Consider the following 18,554-nt stretch of genomic DNA (forward strand, 5'->3'; position numbering starts at 1 on the left):
TCTTGCACTTCCTGTTGGGGAGGAGTAATATCCCAGAAGTAATGATGACCCGTGGACTGATCACACTTAACAGAAGAAATCTGTCCCTTTAACGAACTAGCGGATAAGCCCTTTTCTAAACCCTCTTGTAGAAAAGACAATATACTAGGAATCCTAACCTTACTCCATGAGTAACTCTTGGATTCGCACCAATATAAATATTTACGCCATATCTTATGGTAAATTCTTCTGGTAACAGGTTTCCTAGCCTGTATTAAGGTATCAATAACCGACTCCGAGAAGCCACGCTTTGATAGAATCAAGCGTTCAATCTCCATGCAGTCAGCCTCAGAGAAATTAGATTTGGATGGTTGAAAGGACCCTGAATTAGAAGGTCCTGCCTCAGAGGCAGAGACCATGGCGGACAGGACGACATGTCCACTAGGTCTGCATACCAGGTCATGCGTGGCCACGCAGGCGCTATCAGAATCACCGATGCTCTCTCCTGTTTGATCTTGGCAATCAGTCGAGGAAGCATCGGAAATGGTGGAAACACATAAGCCATGTTGAAGACCCAAGGGGCTGTCAGAGCATCTATCAGCACCGCTCCCGGGTCCTTGGACCTGGATCCGTAACAAGGAAGCTTGGAGTTCTGGCGAGACGCCATGAGATCCAGATCTGGTTTGCCCCAACGATGAATCAGTTGGGCGAAGACCTCCGGATGAAGTTCCCACTCCCCCGGATGAAAAGTCTGGCGACTTAGAAAATCCGCCTCCCAGTTCTCCACGCCTGGGATGTAGATCGCTGACAGGTGGCAAGAGTGAGACTCTGCCCAGCGAATTATCTTTGAGACTTCCAACATCGCTAGGGAACTCCTGGTTCCCCCTTGATGGTTGATGTAAGCCACAGTCGTTATGTTGTCCGACTGAAATCTGATGAACCTCAGAGTTGCTAACTGAGGCCAAGCTAGAAGAGCATTGAATATTGCTCTTAACTCCAGAATATTTATTGGGAGGAGTTTCTCCTCCTGAGTCCATGATCCCTGAGCCTTCAAGGAATTCCAGACAGCGCCCCAACCTAGAAGGCTGGCGTCTGTTGTTACAATCGTCCAATCTGGCCTGCGAAAGGTCATCCCCTTGGACAGGTGGGGCCGAGAAAGCCACCAGAGAAGAGAATCTCTGGTCTCTTGATCCAGATTTAGTAGAGGGGACAAATCTGAGTAATCCCCATTCCACTGACTTAGCATGCACAATTACAGCGGTCTGAGATGCAGGCGCGCAAATGGTACTATGTCCATTGCCGCTACCATTAAGCCGATTACTTCCATTCCATTTGATAACCTGGTCTCCGTCCGGTAAATTTTCATCTCTACAGAATCTATAAGAGTCCCTAGGAAGGGAACCCTTGTGAGTGGTAATAGAGAACTCTTTTTCCACGTTCACCTTCCACCCATGCGACCTCAGAAATGCCAGAACTATCTCTGTATGAGACTTGGCAGTTTGAAAACTTGAGGCTTGTATCAGAATGTCGTCTAGGTACGGAGCCACCGCTATGCCTCGCGGTCTTAGTACCGCCAGAAGTGAGCCCAGAACCTTTGTAAAGATTCTTGGAGCCGTAGCTAACCCGAAGGGAAGAGCTACAAACTGGTAATGCCTGTCTAGGAAGGCAAATCTTAGGTACCGATAATGATCCTTGTGAATCGGTATGTGAAGGTAGGCATCCTTTAAGTCCACTGTGGTCATGTACTGACCCTCTTGGATCATGGGTAGGATGGTTCGAATAGTTTCCATTTTGAATGATGGAACTCTTAGGAATTTGTTTAGGATTTTTAAGATTGGTCTGAAGGTTCCCTCTTTCTTGGGAACCACAAACAGATTTGAATAGAATCCTTGCCCGTGTTCCGTCCGCGGGACTAGGTGGATCACCCCCATTAGTAAGAGGTCTTGTACACAGCGTAGAAACGCCTCTTTCTTTATTTGGTTTGCTGATAACCTTGAAAGATAAAATCTCCCTTGTGGAGGAGAAGCTTTGAAGTCCAGAAGATATCCCTGAGATATGATCTCCAATGCCCAGGGATCCTGGACATCTCTTGCCCAAGCCTGGGCGAAGAGAGAAAGTCTGCCCCCCACTAGATCCGTTTCCGGATAGGGGGCCCTCTCTTCATGCTGTCTTAGGGGCAGCAGCAGGTTTTCTGGCCTGCTTGCCCTTGTTACAGGACTGGTTAGTTTTCCAGCCCTGTCTGTAACGAGCAACAGCTCCTTCCTGTTTTGGAGCGGAGGAAGTTGATGCTGCTCCTGCCTTGAGGTTACGAAAGGCACGAAAATTAGACTGTTTGGCCTCTGATTTGGCCCTGTCCTGAGGCAGAGCATGGCCCTTACCTCCCGTAATGTCAGCGATAATTTCTTTCAAGCTGGGCCCGAATAAGGTCTGCCCTTTGAAAGGAATATTAAGCAATTTAGATTTAGAAGTCACGTCAGCTGACCAGGATTTAAGCCATAGCGCTCTGCGCGCTTGGATGGCGAATCCGGAGTTCTTAGCCTTAAGTTTGGTTAAATGTACGACGGCATCAGAAACAAATGCATTAGCTAGCTTAAGTGCTTTAAGCTTGTTCAGAATTTCATCCAATGGAGCTGTGCGAATGGCCTCTTCCAGAGACTCAAACCAGAATGCCGCCGCAGCAGTGACAGGCGCAATGCATGCAGGGGGCTGTAAGATAAAACCTTGTTGAACAAACATTTTCTTAAGGTAACCTAATTTCTTATCCATTGGATCTGAAAAGGCACAACTATCCTCCACCGGGATAGTGGTACGCTTAGCTACAGTAGAAACTGCTCCCTCCACCTTAGGGACCGTCTGCCATAAGTCTCGTGTGGTGGCGTCTATAGGAAACATTTTCCTAAATATGGGAGGAGGGGAAAAAGGCACACCGGGTCTATCCCACTCCTTGTTAATAATCTCTGTAAGCCTTTTAGGTATAGGAAACACGTCAGTACACACCGGTACCGCATAGTATCTATCCAACCTACATAATTTTTCTGGAATTGCAACAGTGTTACAATCATTCAGAGCCGCTAATACCTCCCCTAGCAATATGCGGAGGTTCTCAAGCTTAAATTTAAAATTAGAAATCTCTGAATCCAGTCTCCCTGGATCAGATCCGTCACCCATAGAATGAAGTTCTCCGTCTTCATGTTCTGCAAATTGTGACGCAGTATCGGACATGGCTCTCACATCATCAGCGCGCTCTGTCCTTAACCCAGAGCTATCACGCTTGCCTCTTAATTCTAGCAATTGAGATAATACTTCTGTCATAACAGTAGCCATGTCTTGCAAAGTGATTTGTAAGGGCCTCCCTGATGTACTTGGCGCCACCAAATCACGCACCTCCTGAGCGGGAGGCGAGGGTACTGACACGTGAGGAGAGTTAGTCGGCATAACTTCCCCCTCGTTGTCTGGTGATAATTTCTTTACATGTAAAGACTGACTTTTATTTAAAGTTATATCAATGCATTTAGTACACAAATTTCTATGGGGCTCCACATTGGCCTTCATACATAGTGAACAAACAGATTAATCTGTGTCAGACATGTTTAAACAGACTAGAAATGAGACTAGCAAGCTTGGAAAATACTTTACAAATAAATTTACAAGCAATATAAAAAACGCTACTGTGCCTTTAAGAAGCACAAAAAGCTGTCACAGTTGAAATAAATGAACCAAATTAGTTATAGCAGCCAAAATTTCACAGTAAATGTATTAAGTTAGCAAAGGATTGCACCCACCAGCAAATGGATGATTAACCCCTTAATACCCAAAAACGGATAACAATTTAATAATTAACGTTTTTATCACAGTCAAGCACACTGTCACAGGTCTGCAGTGACTGATTACCTCCCTCAAAATGAATTTTGAAGACCCCTGAGCTCTCTAAAGACGTCCTGGATCATGGAGGATGAAGTAGGAAGATTGTGACTGAATTTTTACTGCGCAAAAAAGCGCTAAAATAGGCCCCTCCCACTCACATTACAACAGTGGGGAAGCTCAGTTAACTGTTTCTATGCAGAAGCAAAAGTTAGCCATGTGGTAAAAATCATGCCCCAATAAGTTTTATCACCAAGTACCTCACAAAAAACGATTAACATGCCAGTAAACGTTTTGAACATACATTTTAAAAGTTATGAAGTGTTATTAATAAGCCTGCTACCAGTCGCTGTTACTGCAGTTAAGGCTCATACATTACTTCAGTATTAACAGTATTTTCTGAGTCAAATTCCATTCCCTAGAAAAATACTTCAGTGTACACACACTCATCAGCCTAATACCAGTCGCTACCACTGCATTTAAGGCTGAACTTACATTACATTGATATCAGCAGTATTTTCTCAGTCAATTCCATTGCTTAGAAAAATAATTTACTGCACATACCTCGTTTGCAGGGGGGCCCTGCATGCTATTCCCCTTTCTGAAGTTACCTCACTCCTCAGAATGTGCGAGAACAGCCAGTGGATCTTAGTTACGACTGCTAAGATCATAGAAAACGCAGGCAGATTCTTCTTCTAATGCTGCCTGAGAAACAAACAGCACACTCCGGTGCCATTTAAAATAACAAACTTTTAATTGAAGAAATAAACTAAGTTAAAAACACCACAGACCTCTCACAACGACCTATCTTTAGTTAGGTTGCAAGAGAATGACTGGATGTGACACGTGAGGGGAGGAGCTATATAGCAGCTCTGCTTGGGTGATCCTCTTGCAACTTCCTGTTGGGGAAGAGATATAATCCCATAAGTAATGGATGACCCGTGGACTGACTACACTTAACAAGAGAAACCAGGACCCGAAGGTAGATATGAACCCTGGCCTTCCTGCTTGCAAGCTCAAAGAGCAAGCGCCGAAGTCCAAACATAGTCTCCCTGAAAAAACTGGGGCGTCCCGAACCAGTCCGCAGGATCATAAGTCTCTTAAGAAAACTGCCACAGCAGGAATCAAACTCTAAGCCTACGGCTTGCTAGGCCAGAACTAATCCCTTAGGCCACTTAGTCCTGCGGGCCCTGGACCCAGATCGCCTTAAAACGAACGACACCCTCAGGGAACACAAGATACCCCGTCTGAAGAAAAACAGACCTCATAGGGGACAATACCCGGGCTAACCTGGAGAACGGATACAGGACTCACTCGTATTTCAAAGCCCAAAGGGAAGAGAACACCCATAGCAGGAGGTCAACACCCCCCAAACATGGTGCTAGGCAGCAACAAAGTCACGCCATCAATCTAGAGCTCCAGGCCCCAAGAACAACTCACACGAAGTCCAAGACTAATGGAATGATAACGAGAACAGAGCCTTTTAGACTAACACCCAAGGAAGAAGAATGCAGAGCATCCCAAACCCTGGTAGAAACATCCCCTAAGCAAACGCTTGAAAAAGGAGACACCGCCGCACGACCCTCACTTCCTAAATAAAATTAAATGATGAATTTGGCAGCAGTGGTATCTGAACCCACGCCTCTGAAGAGACTGGAGCCTTATCCAGCGCCTTAGACCGCTCAGCCATGCTACCTAGCTCAAAGCTGCCAGAAACCCGGACAAAGTCCAGAAGTCTCGACTCGAAGGAAGAGAACCTCTAAAAGGAACAAGTCCTAAAAGGACACTCCAAAATAGATCTTAAAAAGGCAATACCGCCAAGAACCGTCAGCATGAAGGACCTAAATCTTCCAAACCTCCAACCCACAATGGAAAGGAAAACTCTAGTTTCCGCAAAAATCGTAAACAGAGCATGTCTCAATGGAGACCCGGCCAACTAGATTGACAGGCTAATGAGGACTGAACAATCCCCCATGCCCCTAAGCAAACCACGGACCATCAAGTCCTCTCAGGATGCTAGCTTAAACTTGTAGAATAAAAACAGGGAAAACAACACAAGTCATATTGTGAGCACTAGGCGCCCTCACCGGACCAGCCAGGCATAAAAGGACAGACAAACATAGGACTAGCACGTCCTCACTCTTAAACAAACTTTTGTAAAAGTAAAGTGTGACCCCAAAATCGCGAATATCAATTCCAGAGAAGAAAGTTCCCAAAGGAAACATTACGACAACATGAGCTCTAAAGCAAAGAAAATCTATTCTCACCGGATTAAATAAAAGATCAGGCAACCAGTAGGTTATCACCCCCCAGAAGAACGGACACACCCGCAAGACCAGCCCAACAGGAATCCGAATCTTCCAAGCTCAGAACTGGAAACGGATACTCAAATAACAAGGACTATATGAAGATTACCTCATCCCCTTATGTCTAATAATGCAAGCCAGTCGTATAGGAAGACTGAGAAATTCCCCCATTAAGAGTGGGATCCTCCAGCAATGCCAAAACCTGCCTCAGTAGAACACGAAGGCGCGCCATCTATAACGAAAGCTGCAAAACACCTCCACCGGGACAAATTAAGACACCGGCCCCGAAGGTTGACCCCCTGAGACCTTAGTGGCAGTCGCTCTCCCGGAGGGCTGAACTGGACCAGGTGATCCTACGCCTGACGAGCCCCGGTTAACGGAACATGGACAATATCGTAAGCACACTCCCGGGAGGTGCAGGTGCGCCAGCGCCAAAGATATGGCCATGCGGAACCGTGTCATAACCTCCGGTGGGAACAGGCCACTCTCCATAAAAGGATAAGCAGCGTTTGGGTTACCTGCATGCGTAGTAAGAGTTGGTGGTAGGGAACTTGCCTCGTGGGAAATGGATTCCTCAGAGGCGGATGGCTCAGCGGGCCCCTGATTCCCCGATCTCGAGGAACAGAGCACTCTAAAACGACATTCGGAACATAACTGATGGGCATGTATCACCCGGGCCAATTCATATTCTTCACAAGAAGTAGAATCTGAATCAGAGACATCCGTCTCCTCAAAATCAGAATCCTCCATAACAGATATTGATTAAAAAATGGACCAATAAGAAAAATCTAAACGGCACCTTACACCCCAATGGCTGGGACACTCACCACCTCCTGTGAGTCAGACACCAGAGGACCAGAATTTCTCCATCGCCACACGGTCACAAGGTAAATCGTGCAGTCCATGAAAAAAGCGTGCCGACCGTAAAGGCTGCATCATTAGACATAGGCCGTTCTGTTCCAAAATAGCCATGAATCGCATAACAAAAATGATTAAAACCCCCACCTGTTAAATAACCCCCTTAGGAGATATTAACCCTTGATTCCAAGATACAAAAGGAGTCTCACTGAGACCCTATGTTAAGGTTATCCCAGAAAGGCTGTAGCCCCTCTCGGATAAGCAGTTGTAATTACAATACATCATGATGAAAGTAAAATTAGACGATCTTACCGGAATCTATGCCGTGGAACAGGAACATGGCCCTTCAAGTGTGACAGATAGTAGTGTCGCTTTTGCCATGGACTTGAGAGAAGAAAGCAGGCAGCAAAACTTATTTCAGCCTTTGGCTGGGGTGTCTTTGCCTCCTTCTGGTGGCCAGGTCCTGAATTCCCAAAAGTAATGAATGCAGCTGTGGACTCTATTTATGAAGAAAATAACATGGCGCCTGCAAAGGGAGATAGTAAAATTGCCCCAACCACTTTAGGAAATGTCTCCCAAATCTAGAATTTAATAAGATTGTCTGATTCAAATGTACCAATTGTCAGAGGGGAATTGAAGAGGGTTTTTATTTTTTATCATGACTTGTTTTAAATACAGCATGATGAAAGTCAAGGAATTAACACACTATCCAACAAACTTGCAGGCCTTAAAGGGATAGGAAAGTCAAAATTAAACTTGCATGATTCAGATAGAGCATTTAACTTTAATTTTAAATTCACTTCTATTTTCAAATGTGCTTCGTTCTCTTAGTATCTCTTGTTGAAAAATAATACGCATCATACACCAGTGGGAGCCTGCACACATTTGTCTCTTGTGATTGGCTGACTAGATGTACTCAGCTAGCTGCCAGTAGTGCAATGCTGTTCCTTCAGCAATGGATGATAACAAGACAATGAAGCAAATTTGATAATAGAAGTAAATTGGGAAGTGGTTTAAAATTGTTGTTCTAGCAAAATCATGAAAGAATATTTTTGGGTTTACTATCCCTTTAAATTGCACATGGATATACCACATTCAACTCAACGTGAATTCTGGGGGCGACTGGTTGCAACAGAGCTAATTGTTTTGTAGAGGATGAATAGTTAAATGTAACAAAAAATTTCCTGTTTTAACTTTTAACTTTTGTGCAAAAATAAAAAATATTTTGTACACTCAAAGCATTAAGTATGTTATGCAAATACCAATAAAATCAATTTTAATCACACAGAGCAACACTTCAAATGATCCTTTCCATCTAACAAGATGTGGAAATGTAAGGTAATGTAAAGATGCACGTGTCCTACCCTCCTTTCGCACCTATTTTTTGTTAGCGTCCCACCATGCAGGCCTGCTCTTCATCTATTTTCCCAAAGCCCTATCAATGCTCTCTTCACAATGCCCCTCCATATGCCTAATAATTCACCTCTCTTCCTTTAGGATTTGTAAATTCCACACAGCAGAGACCAGTCTCACTGTTTATGATGATGCCTTTAAATTCTCCATTCACTGATATACTGTCACTCTAATGTAACAGACTCAATATCACCACCTTATCTGCTCCCCCTCCACAACCTAGTGAGTTGTTTAGTGATGCCAAATGCGCTTTTAATTTGCAAAAACGTCAGACTCAGAGGTAATTTATACCAACATCTGTTCATTTCTGACTTCAGAAACAAATTTGCACATGCTACTCCCAAATCCCATTAGGAGCTAGAAGCTGGGCTGTGTATTCCACAAGCAAAGCTGCAGCATGAAATATGACTTTGCACCTTACAGGAAGTCCAGCCCACTGTACACAACAAGATCTGTAATTCTACCTAATATTAACATCACTCTTTTCAGCTGTAACACCTGGGTCTTTTATGGTTAAATGTTACATTGTTTTTCTGTGGTGATGGAAGGTAAAATCATTATGTTGGTCAGGGAGTGCACCCTGTAAATGATTATGGGGAAAAGTCATCTGCAGCCCCTTCTCAGTATAAACATGCCTAAAGCCCCATATAAGTGTACTCTGCATCCCATCATAATTGAGTATACTCAGCACTGTGTACGTACAGGGAGCACATTCAGCAGTATTAGTACTAGAATGGTGGTATAATACTTTGCCAAAACACTTTCTGCTTAAGTGCTCAAAATTCTCCAATGTGAAAAATCATCACTTAAAGAAGTCAAGTCAGGGGCCCTCACACACACTTATTCTAATACAAATTAATTTGCAAAGGGACTGTCTAGTCAAAATTAAACTTTCATGATTCAGATTCAACTTTCTAATTCACTTTTATCATCAAATTTGCTTTTGTTCTCTTGGTATTCTTAGTTTAAAGCTAAACCTAGGTAGGCTCATATGCTAATTTGCATAAATAAAAAGAGAGATGCACTCAACCTGGGAACGAACAAAAGCATAATAGCTTGTTCTATGGCTAGTTACCACCCAAGAACCAGCCTCTTTTTGCTCAATATGTGCCTTTCACAGAGAAGAACTGTCCTGTAGCATATCAGTCTGATCCTGACTTCACAGTACAGTCCAGCCCCGAAATACCAGGCAATCCCTCTCTGAACGAGAGAAACGGCAAAACCCCAGACGTACGTTTCGGCCTATTGTGGGCCTCGTCAGTAAGGTGCAGCCATATCCCTCTAGGCACACTGAGCAACGGGTCCACGTCTGGATTCCCGAATCACACTTAGGGAGACTTCCCCAAGTGTCATAATTTGCATAAATAAAAAGAGAGAAGCGCTCAACCTGGGAACGAACAATAGCATAATAGCTTGTTCTATGGCTAGTTACCACCCAAGAAGTATAATACTTTGCCAAAATACTCTGTAAATGTAAAAACACTTTCTGCTTAATAGCTCAAAAATACTCCAATGTGAAAAATCATCACTTAAAGAAGTCAAGTCAGGGGCCCTCACACACACTCATTCTAATACAAATTTATTCTTAAAGGGACAGTCTAGTCAAAATTAAACTTTCATGATTCAGATAGGGCACTTTTAAACAACTTTCTAATTCACTTTTATCATCAAATTGTTCTCTTGGTATTCTTAGTTTAAAGCTAAACCTAGATAGGTTCATATGCTAATTTCTAAGCCTTTGAAGGCCGCCTCGTATCTCAATGCATGTGACAGTTTTTCACAGCTAGAGGGTTCATGTGTTTCATATAAATAACATTGGGCTCATGCCCATAGAGTTATTATGGAGTCAGCACTGAATGGTTAAAAGGCAAGTCTGTCAAAAACAGAATTTATGCTTACCTGATAAATTACTTTCTCCAACGGTGTGTCCGGTCCACGGCGTCATCCTTACTTGTGGGATATTCTCTTCCCCAACAGGAAATGGCAAAGAGTCCCAGCAAAGCTGGTCACATGATCCCTCCTAGGCTCCGCCCACCCCAGTCATTCGACCGACGGACAGGAGGAAATATATATAGGAGAAACCATATGATACCGTGGTGACTGTAGTTAGAGAAAAAAATTCATCAGACCTGATTAAAAAACCAGGGCGGGCCGTGGACCGGACACACCGTTGGAGAAAGTAATTTATCAGGTAAGCATAAATTCTATTTTCTCCAACATTGGTGTGTCCGGTCCACGGCGTCATCCTTACTTGTGGGAACCAATACCAAAGCTTTAGGACACGGATGAAGGGAGGGAGCAAATCAGGTCACCTAAACGGAAGGAACCACAGCTTGCAAAACCTTTCTCCCAAAAATTGCCTCCGAAGAAGCAAAAGTATCAAATTTGTAAAATTTGGCAAAAGTGTGCAGTGAAGACCAAGTCGCTGCCTTACATATCTGGTCAACAGAAGCCTCGTTCTTGAAGGCCCATGTGGAAGCCACAGCCCTAGTGGAGTGAGCTGTGATTCTTTCGGGAGGCTGCCGTCCGGCAGTCTCATAAGCCAATCGGATAATGCTTTTAAGCCAAAAGGAAAGAGAGGTAGAAGTCGCTTTTTGACCTCTCCTTTTACCAGTATAAACAACAAACAAGGAAGATGTTTGTCTGAAATCTTTAGTAGCCTCTAAATAGAATTTTAGAGCACGGACTACGTCCAAATTGTGTAACAAACGTTCCTTCTTTGAAACTGGATTCGGACACAAAGAAGGTACAACTATCTCCTGGTTAATATTTTTGTTAGAAACAACTTTCGGAAGAAAACCAGGCTTAGTACGCAAAACCACCTTATCTGCATGGAACACCAGATAGGGCGGAGAACACTGCAGAGCAGATAACTCTGAAACTCTTCTAGCAGAAGAAATTGCAACTAAAAACAAAACTTTCCAAGATAGTAACTTAATATCTATGGAATGTAAAGGTTCAAACGGAACCCCTTGAAGAACTGAAAGAACTAGATTTAGACTCCAGGGAGGAGTCAAAGGTCTGTAAACAGGCTTGATCCTAACCAGAGCCTGAACAAATGCTTGAACATCTGGCACGGCTGCCAGTCTTTTGTGAAGTAAAACAGATAAAGCAGAGATCTGTCCCTTTAGAGAACTTGCAGATAATCCTTTCTCCAAACCTTCTTGTAGAAAGGAAAGAATCTTAGGAATTTTTATCTTGTTCCATGGGAATCCTTTGGATTCACACCAACAGATATATATATATATATATATATATTTTTTTTTTTCTCATTTTTTTTGTTATATTTGAGTTGTTTTTTTTTAAATAATTTTTATTTGAGGATTGAAATAAGGCATACATGTAGTATGGAGCAATATAAAATAACAGTAACGGAAAACATATATCATATTGTATGAAAATTATACACAGAGTATTTTCCTAAGAGTAAAATTCACAGATATAGGAGACGAGTGCCTACTGTTCATTACCCTCCTGAATGGCCCATGGGGTCGCTTTTGGACTCCAAAAATATGTAATGAAATTATAGGAGGCTTTTACCAACAAGAGAGACCACTTTTGGGTCTTAAATGAAATCCTCATTTTATATCTTTAACATAACTTGTAAAAATAGAGTGTATATATATTAATAACAACTGAATATATTTCACATTGCAGTTATAAGGGGTTGAATATAATAAAGAGAGATAACAAGAATTTTAACACATAACCCAGGATATACTAAGAATTAAATGGAAGCCTAATTTTTCTATCTAACAGCTGGGGTCTCATGACTAGTTAATGGGGGGTCCAAGAGGGAGTACATAAGCTGATATGGGTGCCTCATAGACAGGTAGCGATACTGAAAAGGTTATAGTGGTTTAACAGTACGTTGACACAAGTCCGCTACAAACCAGCCTACTCCTGAGCACTGAGGTAGGCAAATGTGTCACAACAGGTTATGTAGCCATATCACAAATTAGAGCAAAGTATATTCTGCAGTGTTTAGTCCGATAATGTCCCCCATACCTCAGGCTTTAGTGCCGTCATTAGGGTTAATTTATATTGATCATATCGGCATAGTAAAGGGTCCCCGCAGTGAGAGTAATTATGCAGGGGAACAGTCTCTCTGTTTATCTGTAAGCAGCCTGAACAATGTCGTAGTGCATCACTACTGCAGGAGCGGAATCTCTCACAATATACACAGGATCAATTCAGCCGACTCCTGCTTTGGCTACTCGGATAACATACCCTTGCGTGCGTTCAACTTGCGACAGCCGGGCAGCCTCTACATTCTTAGCCAGGAGACAACGAGGATCTGTAAGCTGCAACCCATGCTGAACAAGCGTGACTCCCCTCATGGCTTGAGTGAACACAGCCGCCACTCCCGCATCTGGATGCGGAACAACCCCCGATCTGGGATCCCCGTCGGCCCCTGTGGGCAGCTCCATGTCATGTGTTGCGCTACATCCAGCGCAAGTATAGCGGGCTGGTAAATTGCTGGTAAAGCCCTTGGATAGTGGTTTAACAGAGGGCTCCTTTCTTTCAGGGTACTCGCTCAGACCTCCATCTTCAGGGGCAGTGTCCTGTTCACCTCCGATCTCGGGATCAAGCTGGACAACAGCTGTCACTTCAAGCGAGGTATATTTTTCCAAAATAATTTCCCCTTCTGCAGTAGCTGTAGTTTCTCGCCTCTTTGGGGAGCTTGTTGCAGTCTTAGAAGTGCAGATTCTGCCATATTCTAATGCCAGGTGATCTGAGATGCTTGTAAGTTGGTCGGCTAATAGTTTAGTAATAACAGCAATTAGCGATGCTTCTCTAGGATCCATTTTATGCCAGTATTCTTGTAGCTTTCTTTTATTAACCCAGTGTAGGTTAGTCTGCTGGATAGTTTGGCCACGCAGCAATGGCGTGGCAATGGTGAGGACAGGTGAGGCTTCATACACAGGGGAAGGCCTCAAATTAAAAGTCCGGTACTGAGGGCTGGAGAGCCACACTGTATTCCAAGAACCCCTGTCGTTCGTGTCAGAGTGCCTTCAGTCAAGCTACTCTACCAGTTCGGATGGCCTGTCGTCAAGACTTCAGCGTAAATTTAGGAAAATCTGGTGAGTAACTCAGGAGCTGAAGCTCAGTGCGACCAGCAAGATGGCCGCTGCCCGGAAGTCCCACAGATATATTTTTTCCATATTTTATGGTAAATTTTTCTAGTTACAGGCTTTCTAGCCTGAATCAGAGTATCTATTACAGAATCTGAAAACCCACGCTTTGATAAAATCAAGCGTTCAATCTCCAAGCCGTCAGTTGGAGGGAAACCAGATTCGGATGTTCGAATGGACCCTGAACAAGAAGGTCCTGTCTCAAAGGTAGCTTCCATGGTGGAGCCGATGAAATATTCACCAGGTCTGCATACCAAGTCCTGCGTGGCCACGCAGGAGCTATCAAGATCACGAGGCCCTCTCCTGATTGATCCTGGCTACCAGCCTGGGAATGAGAGGAAACGGTGGGAATACATAAGCTAGGTTGAAGGTCCAAGGTGCTACTAGTGCATCTACTAGAGTCGCCTTGGGATCCCTGGATCTGGACCCGTAGCAAGGAACCTTGAAGTTCTGACGAGACGCCATCAGATCCATGTCTGGAATGCCCCATAATTGAGTTAATTGGGCAAAGATTTCCGGATGGAGTTCCCACTCCCCCGGATGGAATGTCTGACGACTCAGAAAATCCGCTTCCCAATTTTCCACTCCTGGGATGTGGATCGCAGACAAGTGGCAGGAGTGATCCTCCGCCCATTGAATTATCTTGGTCACTTCTTTCATCGCCAGGGAACTCCTTGTTCCCCCCTGATGATTGATATATGCAACGGTCGTCATGTTGTCTGATTGAAACCTTATGAATTTGGCCTTTGCTAGTTGAGGCCAAGCTCTGAGAGCATTGAATATCGCTCTCAGTTCCAGAATGTTTATCGGGAGAAGAGACTCTTCCCGAGACCATAGACCCTGAGCTTTCAGGGATTCCCAGACCGCGCCCCAGCCCACTAGACTGGCGTCGGTCGTGACAATGACCCACTCTGGTCTGCGGAAGCTCATTCCCTGTGACAGATTGTCCAGGGTCAGCCACCAACGGAGTGAATCTCTGGTCTTTTGATCTACTTGAATCATCGGAGACAAGTCTGTATAATCCCCATTCCACTGTCTGAGCATGCACAGTTGTAATGGTCTTAGATGAATTCATGCAAAAGGAACTATGTCCATTGTTGCAACCATCAATCCTATTACTTCCATGCACTGCGCTATGGAAGGACGAGGAACAGAATGAAGTACTTGACAAGAGCTTAGAAGTTTTGATTTTCTGACCTCTGTCAGAAAAATCCTCATTTCTAAGGAATCTATTATTGTTCCCAAGAAGGGAACTCTTGTTGACGGGGACAGAGAACTTTTTTCTTTGTTCACCTTCCATCCGTGAGATCTGAGAAAGGCTAGGACGATGTCCGTATGAGCCTTTGCTTTTGACAGGGACGACGCTTGAATTAGGATGTCGTCCAAGTAAGGTACTACTGCAATGCCCCTTGGTCTTAGAACCGCTAGAAGGGACCCTAGTACCTTTGTGAAAATCCTTGGAGCAGTGGCTAATCTGAATGGAAGTGCCACAAACTGGTAATGCTTGTCCAGAAAAGCGAACCTTAGGAACTGATGATGTTCCTTGTGGATAGGAATATGTAGGTACGCATCCTTTAAATCCACGGTAGTCATAAATTGACTTTCCTGGATGGTGGGTAGGATCGTTCGAATAGTTTCCATTTTGAACGATGGTACCCTGAGAAATTTGTTTAGGATCTTCAGATCCAAAATTGGTCTGAATGTTCCCTCTTTTTTGGGAACTATGAACAGATTGGAATAAAATCCCATTCCTTGTTCTCTTATTGGAACTGGATGTATAACTCCCATCTTTAACAGGTCTTCTACACAATGTAAGAATGCCTGTCTCTTTATTTGGTTTGAAGATAAGTGAGACCTGTGGAACCTTCCCCTTGGGGGTAGTTCCTTGAATTCCAGGAGATAACCTTGAGAAACTATTTCTAGCGCCCAAGGATCCTGAACATCTCTTGCCCAAGCCTGAGCAAAGAGAGAGAGTCTGCCCCCCACTAGATCCGGTCCCGGATCGGGGGCTATCCCTTCATGCTGTTTTGGTAGCAGTGGTAGGCTTCTTGGCCTGCTTACCCTTGTTCCAGCCTTGCATTGGTTTCCAGGCTGGTTTGGGTTGTGAAGTATTACCCTCTTGCTTAGAGGATGCAGAATTAGAGGCTGGTCCGTTTCTGCGAAAGGGACGAAAATTAGGCTTATTTTTAGCCTTAAAAGACCTATCCTGTGGGAGGGCGTGGCCCTTTCCCCCAGTGATGTCTGAAATAATCTCTTTCAAATCTGGTCCAAATAATGTTTTACCTTTGAAAGGAATGTTAAGCAATTTTGTCTTGGAAGACACATCCGCTGACCAAGACTTTAGCCAAAGCGCTCTGCGCGCCACGATAGCAAACCCTGAATTTTTCGCCGCTAATCTAGCTAATTGAAAAGCGGCATCTAAAACAAAAGAGTTAGCCAATTTAAGTGCTTGAACTCTGTCCATAACCTCCTCATACGAAGATTCTTTACTGAGCGACTTTTCTAGTTCCTCGAACCAGAAACACGCTGCCGTAGTGACAGGAACAATGCATGAAATTGGTTGTAGAAGGTAACCTTGCTGTACAAAAATCTTTTTAAGCAAACCCTCTAATTTTTTATCCATAGGATCTTTGAAAGCACAACTATCTTCGATAGGAATAGTAGTGCGTTTGTTTAGAGTAGAAACCGCCCCCTCGACCTTGGGGACTGTCTGCCATAAGTCCTTTCTGGGGTCGACTATAGGAAATAATTTCTTAAATATAGGGGGGGGAACAAAAGGTATGCCGGGCTTTTCCCACTCTTTATTTACTATGTCCGCCACCCGCTTGGGTATAGGAAAAGCGTCGGGGGGCACCGGAACCTCTAGGAACTTGTCCATCTTACATAATTTCTCTGGAATGACCAAATTGTCACAATCATCCAGAGTAGATAACACCTCCTTAAGCAGTGTGCGGAGATGTTCTAATTTAAATTTAAATGTCACAACATCAGGTTCAGCTTGATGAGAAATTTTTCCTGAATCTGAGATTTCTCCATCAGACAAAACCTCCCTCATGGCCCCTTGAGATTGGTGTGAGGGTATGTCAGAACAGTTATCATCAGCGCCCTCTTGCTCTTCAGTGTTTAAAACAGAGCAATCGCGCTTTCTCTGATAAGTAGGCATTTTGGATAAAAGATTTGCTATGGAGTTATCCATTACAGCCGTTAATTGTTGCATGGTAATAAGTATTGGCGCACTAGATGTACTAGGGGCCTCCTGTGTGGGCAAAACTGGTGTAGACACAGTAGGGGATGATGTAGTATCATGTTTACTCCCCTCATTTGAGGAATCCTCTTGGGCAATATCATTATCTGTGGCATTACTGTCCTTACTTTGTTTGGACACTATGGCACAATTATCACATAAATTTAAATGGGGAGACACATTGGCTTTCATACATATAGAACATAGCTTATCTGATGGTACAGACATGTTAAACAGGCTTAAACTTGTCAACAAAGCACAAAAAAACGTTTTAAAATAAAACCGTTACTGTCTCTTTAAATTTCAAACTGAAAACACTTTATTACTGAATATGTGAAAAAGTATGAAGGAATTGTTCAAAAATTACCAAAAATTACCAAAATTATAAGGCATTAAAAGTATTGCACACCAAATTTCAGAGCTTTAACCCTTAAAATAACGGAACCGGAGCCATTTTTAAATTTAACCCCTATACAGTCCCAGCTATATGCTTTGCTGAGACCCAACCAAGCCCAGAGGGGAATACGATACCAAATGACGCCTTCTAGAAGCTTTTTTAGTGATTCTTAGATCCTCACACATGCATCTGCATGCCTTGCTCTCCAAAAACAACTGCGCAGTAATGGCGCGAAAATGAGGCTCAGTCTATAACTAGAAAGGCCCCCAGACTAAAAAAGGTGTCCAACACAGTGCCTGCCGTTTTTTAAACGTTCCCCAAGATTATAATGCCAATTATTAGCTAGAATCTGCATAATATGCCCCAATAAAGCAATCGTTTTAGCCCATAAAAATGTCTACCAGTTTTTAAGCCCTTTTTTAAGCCCTTAATTCTTTTATGTTTGACTAAGAAAATGGCTTACCGGTCCCCATGAGGGGAAATGACAGCCTTCCAGCATTACATGGTCTTGTTAGAAATATGGCTAGTCATACCTTAAGCAGAAAAGTCTGCTAACTGTTTCCCCCAACTGAAGTTACTTCATCTCAACAGTCCTGTGTGGAAACAGCAATCGATTTTAGTTACTGTCTGCTAAAATCATCTTCCTCTTACAAACAGAAATCTTCATCCTTTTCTGTTTCAGAGTAAATAGTACATACCAGCACTATTTTAAAATAACAAACACTCGATAGAAGAATAAAAACTACATTTAAACACCAAAAAACTCTTAACCATCTCCGTGGAGATGTTGCCTGTGCAACGGCAAAGAGAATGACTGGGGTGGGCGGAGCCTAGGAGGGATCATGTGACCAGCTTTGCTGGGACTCTTTGCCATTTCCTGTTGGGGAAGAGAATATCCCACAAGTAAGGATGACGCCGTGGACCGGACACACCAATGTTGGAGAAAGCACTGAGATATGGGGGACGTCTGCAGAGGCTTAGAAAACAAGGTAATCACAGAGGTAAACAGTATATTCATATAACAGTGTTTTTATGCAAAAACTGGGGAATGGGTAATAAAGGGATCATCTATCTTTTTAAACAATAAAAATTCTGGAGTAGACTGTCCCTTTAAACTCCCGCCAGTAAGTGTATATAAAACCAAATGATACAGAAAAATACACATAATTTACAGAATGTTTGAAGATTTCTAATGTGTTAATTTACTTAAGAAATTAAATGTAGGGGAGTTTTGGGGGGTGAGTTCTTAAAGGGACACTAAACCTAAAAATTTTCTTTCATGATTCAGATAGAGAATACAATTTTAAACAACATTACAATTTACTTCTATTATTTATTTTGCTTCATTTTTTAGATATCCT

At 43.2% G+C, this 18,554-nt stretch overlaps 1 protein-coding gene across 1 annotated transcript in view; it reads right to left on the reverse strand.

The window, feature by feature from the left end:
* Positions 1-18,554, reverse strand: part of LIN52 (lin-52 DREAM MuvB core complex component) — a 325,267-nt gene that overhangs the window by 64,736 nt on the left and 241,977 nt on the right. The gene's annotated exons all lie outside the window — the stretch shown is intronic.

Source organism: Bombina bombina, chromosome 1 (assembly GCF_027579735.1).
Source record: "Bombina bombina isolate aBomBom1 chromosome 1, aBomBom1.pri, whole genome shotgun sequence".
NCBI lineage: Eukaryota > Metazoa > Chordata > Amphibia > Anura > Bombinatoridae > Bombina > Bombina bombina.